Raw genomic sequence first — 12,268 nt, forward strand, 5'->3', positions numbered from 1 at the left:
TATATATATATATATATATATATATATATATATACACACACACACACACATATATATACATATGTATATATACACATACATAATACACATGCAAAACATATATGTGTATATACATACATACACACATACATATACACACATATATACATATGTATAAATATATACACATACACACATATATGATCAGACATATATATATTTATATATTTATATATATACACACACATATATATAAACATTTATGTCTGATCATTTTTGAAGAGCTCACATATAGCAGATACACAAAACTTGAGCAATGAATAGATAGTAATTCAGTCACCATAGAGGTATTCAATGCCACAATCTCATTAGAGAGATTCATGGGTGAAGAGACACAGTGAAGATTGGAGCAGAGAGTCCTTTAATTGGTACAGTGAGGAAGATAGACAAGGTCTACATTATAGGGCAGGGAAATTGGTTGTTTGGATAACTTACCATAAATTTGGAGTATTTATTATCTCCATGTGCTTGACTATGTTGAATAGCAGGTTCAAGAGCCAGAGTTATAACTAGCTACATTTTGCAACTGAATAGAGTGAGAAGAGAGAATAAAAATTGATTTGTTATTGAGAAGAAAGTAACAGACTTTTCAACTAAAGCTATCTGAAGGTTTGTGAGGCTAATTTAATGATATGCTTTGAGATTAATTATGAAGACCTACCCTATGAATCAGAAGAGAGGTTAGAAGTTTGGCAGGTTTCACAAGTCAATAAAGTGCTGTCTGATATTCAGAATGCAGAATGTGTTGGAGGGCTTCTAGAGTTGAGCCAGGAGCATAAAGCATATCTGCTGCTACAGAAATCCAGTAAAGCTGTTATAATAAGAATATTCAGAGAGGGAACCAGCAGTTAGTGTAATGGCTATGTCGCTGGACTCCCATGTAGTCGACCCGGTGACTTAAAACCCACGCTGGGCGCATGTGCGTGTGTGCCCAACATCCCGAGAGAAGAATGGAGGAGAAGGGATTGCGGCGTGGCCATCCCCTATGGGGGGTGATTTCTCGCTTTCTGTCTCTCTGTCTCTCTCTGTCTGTCTGGCGAGCGCATGCACCCTATAGTGAAAAACCTCTCAAAAAAAAAAAAAAAGAATATTCAGAGAGAGCTGGGCATGAGGGTGGGGCAGACAGGATACACTGACCTTTCATAAAATGTTTTAAATTTATATAGCTATTTGCATATACTTTATAAGATGTGTTATATTTTGTCTGTTTTTAAACTTTTCTTTTACTAGCCTTTCAACAATAGGTTATCATAGTTCTTTGATGAATGAGCGAGAGAGAGAAAAACACCCTTGGCAGGGTCTTACTATACCCTCTTCCCTTCTTACAGCTTGCCAGGATTATGAACACCTGTGTGCCTGGATTCCTCAGGTTGACCCAGGATCTGAATTCCTGGTCTTCCACTGGTTTCTCAGCATATTAGAGTGCTGTCCTATTGCCTTTGCCCCATTGCTGGGCCTCTAGCCATTTTTGAGAATGCCTGTAGGTTGAGTGAGTCATTTATCTAGTCAGTTAAGTGGTTTCCCAAAAAGATATGGCAGCTGACTCAGATGGTACCACAGCTGTAAAATGTGACATTCTTTGAGGTTGACCTACCCATGACATGTGATGTCATATACTACCAAAATATTTCTATTTCTTTATTGTCCTTTTATTTTTAACTATGCAAAGAATTTTATTAACCTTTGTTCCAAACTCTATTCCTAGGCTTCTTCAGCTTAATTAGCAGTGAAAAAGGAGCTGAGTATAAGCAAAAACTGAAAAGAACTGCAGTGTCCAAGGGGCTTAGGCTTAAAAATATTAGTGATCTAGATTTTATCAGATCCATAAACAAAACAATTTTCAAATGCAGTCATAATATAAAATAGCAGCTCCAGTAACTTCGTCAGTTTATCACTTTCTGAAGTTGACTCAATTCACTTTGTCTCATTCTTGGAAGTCTCATCAATTATCCACCAGATCAGGAACTTCATCCTCCTCCACTCCAGTAGTAAGTGATACTTTTTTTTTCTTTATTTGGAGAGGTTTTTGTTATAGGGTGCGTGTGCTCGTCAAACAGACAGAGAGAGACAGAGAGATAGAAAGCAAGAAATCACCCCCAGGAGGGATGGCCACGCCGCAATCCCTTCTCCTCCATTCTCCGGCATGAGTTTAAGCCACCGGGTCCGGGACTCGAACCGCGGTTGACTTTGTGGGAGTCCAGTGACATAGCCATTACGATAACTGCTGGTCCTGCAAGTGATGCTTTTCCAACCACAGGTTGTTTGGGCAGAGCTCCAGTCAGTCTCCTTAAACTAGTCAAACTGTCCGCCTCAAAATGGTTTAAGAGGCTGGGTAGCATTTCTGTCAGCTGCTTTGTCTCTGCATGACCTGTAATGGTGAAAGTATTTGCTGCCGGAGATGCCCGAACTTTAGAGTTGATAAAGTGGATCACTGTTCTCTGGTTTGTAAACATATTCACCTCTCCAATACTAGAGATAGTGTTTGCCCCTAACTTCTTCAGGGACAACTGAACTTTTCTATTATCTGTTGTAGCTGTTCTATGAACCACCTTCTTCTTGCAAGCAGTTCCTTTGCCACCAATGCGCACTTGTGCATGCAGTTTGGTAACTTTTTTCTGGTTCAGGATACTTTCTTTCATCTTGTCGGAGCAGAAAAGGGACCACGCAGGGGACTAGAGTTGGTGCTCCGGAGGTCTCAGGCAGACCAGTTGAGATTAGGTGCACACACGCAGGGACGCCAGATGGACAAAATATGTATTCCATCTAGCCTATCCAAAATTGAAATACTCAGTGACAAGGGTACATTTGACACAAAGATTAAATTTGGTGGCTATCTGTGTTTTACATTTCACACCAAAGTGTAACCTAACTTTTACCAGCCAGACTAGAAACTAAACTGAACTAGAAACTAGAAAGTTCCCATATATGCTAGAGTAACATAGAAACGTATATTTAATGTGAAGACCCATTCTTATCTAAGTAGAGTCAAAACAAAACTAGTAGGTATGCCATCCACTGATCTGGCCTTTATGAGTTTATGTCTTTAGCAGCATTTGCATGAATCCCATTCCTCATCAAGTACTCTGTTAGCCAGACTAAGAAATAGGAATTCTAAGGACAGAAGCAATGAGAACAATGTATTCGATGCAAACTATAAAGAAATCTCAACTTTAGAAAGAATAGTACTAATGGATATTACTTTACTTTTAATCAAATCTAAACAAAATAAGAGTTACATTTCACATGTGCCTTTTACGGTTTAGCAAAGCTACAATTAATTTTTAATAAGCTGAGCAGATGGGTTACAGGTTTCTCTGGTGTGATTAAAATATTTTGTAGCTCTTAAATGGATGAAATAGGACCTGTCAATAAAATTGACAAGCTCTTTAATGATTTCCTCCATGTGTACCATTGTTGACAGCTAAAGCAACTGAAGCCAACATTTTTCTAAGAATTTAAGTAGAATTTTCTCTTCAGGACATCTGGATTGGCGCTGGCAATATTGAATGTCTCAATCATATCTTATGAAAAGTGTATCTTACACTGAAGTTTGATTTCACATCTTTTTCTCCTAGAGAATGAATAAGCCAGTAATCATAAGAAACATTAGCCGTAAGTGTAAGCATTTGTCAAAAAAAACCTCATAAGCAGACTTTCTTTAACAGCTAATATTAAGAATAAAGTGATTTCAGAAACTAACCTTATGCCAACTGCTGGTCTGAGCGGCACCTCCTCCAGGCATGATGGGCCCGCCTCCTGGTATGAGGCCTCCCATGGGTCCCCCAGGGCCCCCCCCCACAAGAGACTCCAATGTGTATGCCCCCTCCAGGTATGCGGCCCCCTCCCCCGGGGACGCAAGGCCTTCTTTGACCCTTGGCCACACAGTTATGGAAGTAGCCCCATAGAGGTGTGGGCCTGATTTCCTAGGGCCATGTTACCACAGACCTGTTTGTTTGTTATGCTGTTGTTCCTGGAGTCCCACCGGGTTGTCTGGTTTCCCGTACAGGGCGCCCTCCCCCGGTAATGCGCCCACCAAGGCCCTAGATTCATCTTGGCCCTCTCAGCTCCCTGTCTGTTTCCCATAAGGCTGTACATAGTCCTTTTATTTCCTTGTGGCCTATGAAACTGGTTTATAATAAACTCTGAAAATACTCTCAAAAAAAAAAAAAGAAACTAACCTTAAATACAAGAAGCATAAAGATATCAGACAAATGTGGGTAGCACATCTATATGTTTCTGGGTGTGTTAAATTAACTTATTACTCCTTAATTGTAGTATTTTATGGTAGCGCTGAGTACAAAATGTGTGTTTTTTTGCATTATACAATTGACTTCAAGGAATGAAAAAAAGCACTCATTAACTTTTTCTAAAGTATTTACTCTACAGATATTTGCATATTATAGGAAAAAATCACTTACCATAATTTCTGAGGTATAATAAGTTTTTAAACTACATAACAATTCTAGTTAGAGACTTAGATAAATAAACTTATATGTACTATTTTTACATTATATAAAATATTGAATATAGCTTGTTTTACTTTTATCTTCACAAACAATTATTCTCAGTCTGGAGATGGTGAAACTATTTATGTAAGATTCATACATTTTTTTCACACATCTTGTAAAAATTGGGTTAACTGAAATGGAAGAGGGATGTAATTGACAATGGCTCACAGATAATGCCAACATTTAACTTAAGTGCCTTAAATAGATTCAGTTTTACAGTCTTATATAAGTAAAACATTTTATTTTATAAATAATCAAAACGTTATGTCATGAATTGCTAATTGTGTAATATGAGAAAGTGTTTAGGGGGCACACTGATAGGGATAGTGGTAAATAATTTTTTTAATTCACTAATTATTATATTTTTCTTGTATAGTAGTTATGTCTTACTAGTTTAAATAACTCAATGTGTTTATATTTTGCTTTCAAATTCTCATCATTAGTTGCAATTCTCATTTGTTTTTAGAACATGGCTACAAACATTTTGATTTTTGTCTCTCAATTTTCCTGTATTTCTTGTGTTAGAAGAAAGGACCCTGAAAGTGAAGAAGTCAATTTTATTTTAATTGCTTGTGAAGTTATGCAATATTAAAGCAAGTAATTACTGGTATTCAAAAAAGTACAACTTTTGAAATTTTAACACATGAGCACTTTGTTCTCATCAGGATTATTTTTACCCAAAAGATCTCATAAAATTAGGTTATTGTCACATATAATGACTAAATTTAATTCTCTCATAAAATGTTTTTTTAAATGAAGAACATCTGTGTAATTCAACATGAAACAAACAATAAATGGTGCATGCCAACATTCACATTAAACACCTTTAAGCCAGAATCACGAAACCAAGGTGCAAACACAAGTCGGGGGAAGGAATGACAGATTTATCGCCTGCTCTGATACTGTGTTATTTGTACAATATAAATTTCTTTAATACTTCCTTCTCAATATTGTTGAACAGAACTACTGGGAGATGCACACCACCAGAAGCTAAATCTTTATTTGACAATTAGATTTACTTAAACTCTAGGTTGGTATTCAGGCTTTGCTCTTCCCTGGCTTTGACTTATATTTCAACAGTGTTCCTGTTTTGCTAACTTTTTAAGATGAAATGTTAGCCCATTGATTTTAGGTTATTCTCATACCTTTGAGTATAAATTTTTCTATAACGTTATTAAATCCTAAAAATTGTATGAATTCTATTTTTTTTAATTTACTTCAAAATATTGTTTTACTTCTTTGGTGTATTTATTTATTCTTCCATAGAAAAGAGAGACATAAATAGAGAGAGATACTACCACCAGGGTCTTTACTGTGCAATTTACCCCCAGACTCAGCTAGCCTAGGTCATGGGCATGTGCCTATGCCCGGCACATGGAGAGAGGCCTGGGAATGTGAACCAAGAACCTCCCATGTGGGTCTAGCTATGTTACTGCTGAGCCACTCTGCAGATCCAGTTTAAATAATTTTCTATTTTTTTCTTTTTCTTTTTTTTTTTTTGATACACTTATTATTTAAAATTGTTCTGTTCAATTTCAAAATATTTAGGACTATCCAAGTATTTAGTTACTGGTTTTAGTAAGACGAAAATAATATGTAAGATTTCTATTTATAAGAAAATATCATGGTGGGGGGACCAGCAGGTGGCTTGATGGTTAAGGTGCTGGACACTCCCACATGGCTGACCAACCATGGTTTGAGTCCCGGACCTGGTGACTTGGTTTCTCTCTCTCTCTCTCTGGTCAAATTAAAAACAAATGCATGAGTAAATAAAATAATTAAAAAAAGAAAATATCATGACTCATTTCATCTCATAACAAATAATATATACTTGTGCAAAATATTTCTTTACAAAGAATTGGATGCATTTTTCTATAAATCGTCCATTATAGCAAGATAATAGATAGAGATTTTCTTTCCTTCCCTGTGTCTAATAAATTTTTGTCTAGTCATTCTTTCAACTGATGCAAGACTATCAAAATTTCCTTGCTACAGAGACTGTGCATGTCCCCCACCCCCACCACTATCACCAAGTTCTTCTGTTAAAACCCTCACTCTCCATGTGACTATATCAGGAGACAGGGTTCTTAGGGGGTAATTAAGGTAAAACAAGTCATAAGAGTGGGGACCTAATCAAATCAGACTATAATCTTATAAGAGGAAAATGGAAGGTGGAATTAGAGAGGGAAAGAAAGCAGTATCTCTACTTTTTTCTACAATGTAGGGACACAGGGAGAAAGTGAACATTTATCTTCAAACCAGGAAGAGAGCCTACACCACAATCTGACAATACTGGCACCCTGATCTTAGACTTCCAGACTCCAGAACTGTGAGCAAATAAATCTGTTGTTTGAAATCACCCAGTCTATGTTATTTTCATATAATAACCTAAGTTGACTAAGACATCCTGCTATTACTGTGGAATTACATACTCTCTTTAAATTTTTAAATTTTTGCCCATATATTTGATGCTCTGTTATTTAAAGCTTGGTACATTATTCTAATGCATTGAAACTTCTTTCATTATAATTTTTTCCTCTCATTCTTTGATTATATATTACTCTTGAAATCTATCAAATATAATTATTTTATCTATTTAGTGTGATATAGTAGATATAAAATGTTATTATATAGTCACTCGGTCTTTTTTCCTATTTATTATTTACATAAATATCTTTTCTCATTCATTTAGGTTCAACCTGTCTGTATCTTTACATTCCAGTGAATCTTCCCTTTTTATTGATATTTATTCTGCCTAATAATTCTAATATTTAGTTATCATTATCATTCAATATATTTATTAATATATTTGCATTTAGATCCACCATAGATTATTATTTATTCCTCACTTCTTAGTTCTATTTTTTAACCTATTTTACATTATTATTTAAAATTTTAGAATTCCATTTTAAGATTTATCTACTGGCTTTTTAATTATACCTTTCTGTGTTTGCTATAGGAATTCTCTCTAAATTTCACAGTTGTTTAGATGTGATATCATGCTACTGCACTTAAAATATGGAAGTCTTGCAACTGTATAGATCTGTGAACTCACATCATTTATACTATATATTTCATATGCAAATGTACATACTTTAAAAACTAACAAAATATTTTTATCATTTTTGCATTAGTTTTATATATTTAAAATAAATTAATATAAAATAATTCACTTACATTACCATTTTGTATGTATTTATTCATAAAGAGTTTTTAGTATTTATATTACCATCATGTATGTATTTATTCATAAAGAGTTTTTAGTAAGAAATAATACTAAGTGTTGATTTTTAGCCTGGTGGTTAGAGGACTTGCATTTTATACGACTGATCATGCAGTTAGAATACTAGCTTCAGTCCCTTGAAAACATGCTGGGTGAATGTGTATATGTGCTCACAACGCTGACAGGATGGATAAATGTAGAAGAGATTGTTATGTGGTCGCATCCCATTGGGGGATTTTTTTTTCCCCTTTTCCTCTATTTCTCCATTTCTCTGGTGACTACATGTACTCTCTGGCAAATAATTTTTAAAATCATTCCTAGTAAATCTCTTACTGAATAATTGCACATATTATAAATAAAAAATAGAGTCAAGTGATGTAAAAATTTAACTTATTTTAATAAACTATGATGAAAATTAAAATTTTATTAGAAATTCATTTTTTAATGAAATGTTTTAAAATTACCTGATATATACTTAATACATTTATGACATAGGGTTGCCATCCATTAAACTTTGCTTTTTATTACTAAAGAGATAAAAATTAAAAAAAAAAGAAACCAACTTATTGGGAATGCATGGTGGCACAGTGGTAAAATGCAATGCTCTGTGATGCTGACCCACAGAGACGGTCCTGAGTTCATGTCTGGGGACCTCCCTTGAGCCACACGTGGTACGTGTGTGTTCATGATTCAGGGATGACTGAGGCTGGAGGTAGATTGTAGTGTCAAGACCCTGTTGAGGGTGCCTATCGCTCCCTTACTTGCTCATGGAAATAAATACTTTAAAAAAGTTTAGAAGTACAAAGGAGCAGTAAGTGGTGTGGTGATTAAGGCATTAGACCCCCCTATGATTTTACTGTTTTACTGTGGTTTCCTTTGTTCCTTTTTTTTTTTTTTTTTTTTTTAGAGGGGATTTTAATATAGGGCATGTGCACTGGCCAGAAAAACACAGAGACAGACAGAAAGAGAGAAATCACCCCCAAAGGGGATGGCCAGGTTGCAATCCCTTCTCCTCCATTCTCTTATCAGGATCTTGGGCACACATGCCTGGCAAGAATTTAAGCCAGTGGGCCTGGGACTCGAACTGCTGTTGACTACATGGGAGTCCAGCAACATAGCCATTACACCATCTGCTGGTCCCCCTGTGGTTTTTTTTTTTTTTGGAGAGGTTTTCGCTATAGGGCGCGTGCGCTCGCCAGATAGAGAGACATAGAGACAGAAAGCGAGAAATCACCCCTCAGGGGAGATGCTCAAACCACAATCCCTTTTCCTCCATTCTCCTCTTGGGATCTTGGGCACGCATGCACATGCGCCCGGTGTGAGTTTTAAGCCACTGGGTCCGGGACGTGAACCGCGGTGAACTACGTGGGAGTCCAGCGACATAGTCATTACGCTAACTGCTGGTTCCCCCACTGTGGTTTTTTAATCCTGCATTTGGTGACTTGAAAATCATTCCTGGTGTGTTTGCATGAATGCCCAAAATCTTGAGAGAAGAAATGAGGAGAAGGGATTGTGGAGTGGCCATTCCCCCTGGGGGGTGATTTCTCACTTTAACTTTCACTTTCTCTGTCTCTTTGTCTGGGGAGTATACCTGCCCTATGGAAAAAAAATAAGAAAAAGAAACTCCTTGCATTTGAGCAGATTAAAATAGAGGGAATTTGGATAGAGCAGTGTCACCAAATTCTTTAGATTTTTTATTTATTATCAAAAGTTATATAGTGACATATTTTTAGAACTTATTTCTTAAAGAGAAGTGATTCTTATGTTGTGTTTTTCCTTTAAATATTATTTAATTATATTTGTTATTATTATTATTTTTTTTAAATTCAACCAGAGAGAGAGAGACAGTGAAAGCAAAAAAGCAAGCTGCTAGGTCCAGGACTCAAACCTTGGTCAGTCATTTGGGAACCCAGTGCCTTTAACTACCAAGCCACCAACTGGCACTCCCAGGTTGTGTTTTTAAACAAAGAGCCAAGAGTATGTCAGAGGAGGAATGTTAGTTGTTAAACATACTTTTTCACTTTTTTAAAGTAACTCTTCACACATGACTAATTATTGTATGCGCTTTTTTTTTCCACTTTAATGTGTCATTTTAATCTCCATAATGTAAAAAACAATGCATGTTACATTTTTCCAATCCACCGTTTTTGCTTTAAACACTCAATTTATGGTAATTAGCTCTCATATGATGTAACTACAAATTTTATTCTCAATTTAGAAATAAGCAGCAAATGCAACATTACTTTTTGTTAAATAAAAAAGCTTCTGTTTTAACTTTCAATTAAATACTTGGATTCTATGCATTTCAAAACTATTACACAACTTTATGATATAGAATGATTACATTTAATGGAACACATCTTGTAAACAAGATTACTATAAAAGCCAAAATAAGATTAATCTGATAAATAAGTATCGTGTATCTATTATAATCAATTTAAAAATTACAATATATTACAAAACTTTAGAAAAATGTTTTTAAATCATTATTCATTTTGGATTACTTAAAATAAGCTGTGGCTACTAATATATGTTGTTTATTTATTTATGTTTATATTATTTTATTTAACTTTATTTATTATTTATTCATTTGTTTACTTAAATTTGACCAGAGAGGAACAGAGTGAGGGAGAGAGAGAGAAAGTGAGAAAGCAAGCCGCCAGGTCCAGGACTCGAACCACGGTCGGCCATGTGAGAATCCAATGCCACCTGCCAGCCCCAATATATGTTATTTATAAAGCTAGGAATATGATAAATGTCATAATATGCCTTTGGTAAATATGTGTATAAGAAACAATTCAATTCTGTTGTTTCAATTCTGCAATAAAGAAATAGGAATCCATTGCAAAATAGATACAAATTTATTAATTTATCAATAATTATGATCAATGTTTTACAATGAATTTATAAGTAAAATTACACAGTGTTATAAAGTGGTCTTAGAGTTAATGTATAACTTTGCTTGCATGTAAATACACTAGAAACTAGTCATCCTTTAATAGAAAAATCAGGTGAAGTTTTCTTAGTTTGACTAGTTTATAATTTAATTTTTTAGAGTAGTTTAAAATGTTTATTGATAAGGGGGAGAGAGAGAGAGATGTAAGGGAGAAAGAGAAATAAAGATAGATGTTTTTGAAAGGGTCCCACCATGTGCAATCCTCCTTCTACAGCCTTTAAACTAATTAGGATCACAGGCATGCAATTGGTGTGTTTAAGTTGACCTAGGTACAGAAGCCAGGTCTCCCAAATGACTTCCAGTCTCCCAAGCTATGGCACTGCCTGTGGACCCCTGTGGCCAGATCTGAATATCCTTTTAAATAATGTAAGTTGAATACAACAGAACCACATGAAATTTTGTTTATTCAGTATATCAAAGTATTTGAAAAACAACATTGAAATCTCAGAATATATTTGTTAAAAGTTTTAAAAGTACATTCTTGTCTTGTCTTGTATTTGTATTGATAGCTAGGGTTTTCAAAGGTGTTTTCTTTCTTGCTAATGACATACTATCTTGAGAATAGCTGAAAAGACATCCCTACTTTTAAATAAATTGGTAAAGAGTTGATTTTTAGAATAGACATCTTTTACTTCTCTAGTTTTCTTTCATGGAATTCTGCAATTGCGATGCATTCCTGGGGAGATGAGAAGTCATTAAACACAAATTTTCTTTACTCTGAGAATTGAAACAGATGCATCTCTCTGATCTTTCACTAAATCATGCTGGACCAAACACACTTTCTTTTTTCTGTACTAAGCAATATTATAACCATGCAAAAATAAATGAGCTGCTTTTTATTTTATTTTATTTTTTTCCCCTAAGAGTAGTTTCTCCTAGAATTGTAAGACTGAGTCAACTGGAATGACTTAACATACCAACATTGAGAGGATGGTCTTGAATCCTTTGCTTCAAGACCTCTTCATGTCCCCATCTATACTGTTATCACTTTGTAAATCTTGTCTTTTCACAGTCTGTTCTTTACCTAGAGAAAATGTTTCAAAATTACCCAGACTAAGCTCTAGAGTCCTAAATAAAGCCTCTACTAATTTTCTCCTTCAACATACTGTTAATGCTTTGAAAAAGTGATACTCTTTCATACTACTATATATAGTAACCTAATTTTTCATGATGAACAGCTTTTCTCATCTTCTTGAGGAGTAGATTAATGACAATTTTGCCACATTTCTGCTGAAATAATTTCTCTGCCATAGCTGGAGATTCCCAAATTCTAACAGTTTGCTCCTACAAGACTTTTTGAACTTAAATACCAGTGGAATTCTCTGACCACAGTGTAGTAAGTTTGCATTGTATCTGAGCTTTATCTATCTATCTATCTATCTATCTATCTATCTATCTATCTATCTATCTATACACACACATATATATACACACATACACACACATGCACACACACAAACATATATATATATATACATATATATATATATAATTTACATTTCTTTTATACATTCAATCACATGTTATTTAGCTTGCACAGTG

At 34.9% G+C, this 12,268-nt stretch overlaps 1 pseudogene; it reads right to left on the reverse strand.

The window, feature by feature from the left end:
• Positions 1–745: 745 nt before the first annotated feature.
• Positions 746–2,678, reverse strand: LOC102475833 (transcription factor BTF3 pseudogene; annotated as a pseudogene).
• Between the last annotated feature and the right edge of the window lie 9,590 nt (positions 2,679–12,268).

The sequence above is a fragment of the Tupaia chinensis genome, unplaced genomic scaffold (assembly GCF_000334495.1).
Source record: "Tupaia chinensis unplaced genomic scaffold, TupChi_1.0 Scaffold000027_1, whole genome shotgun sequence".
Lineage (NCBI taxonomy): Eukaryota > Metazoa > Chordata > Mammalia > Scandentia > Tupaiidae > Tupaia > Tupaia belangeri.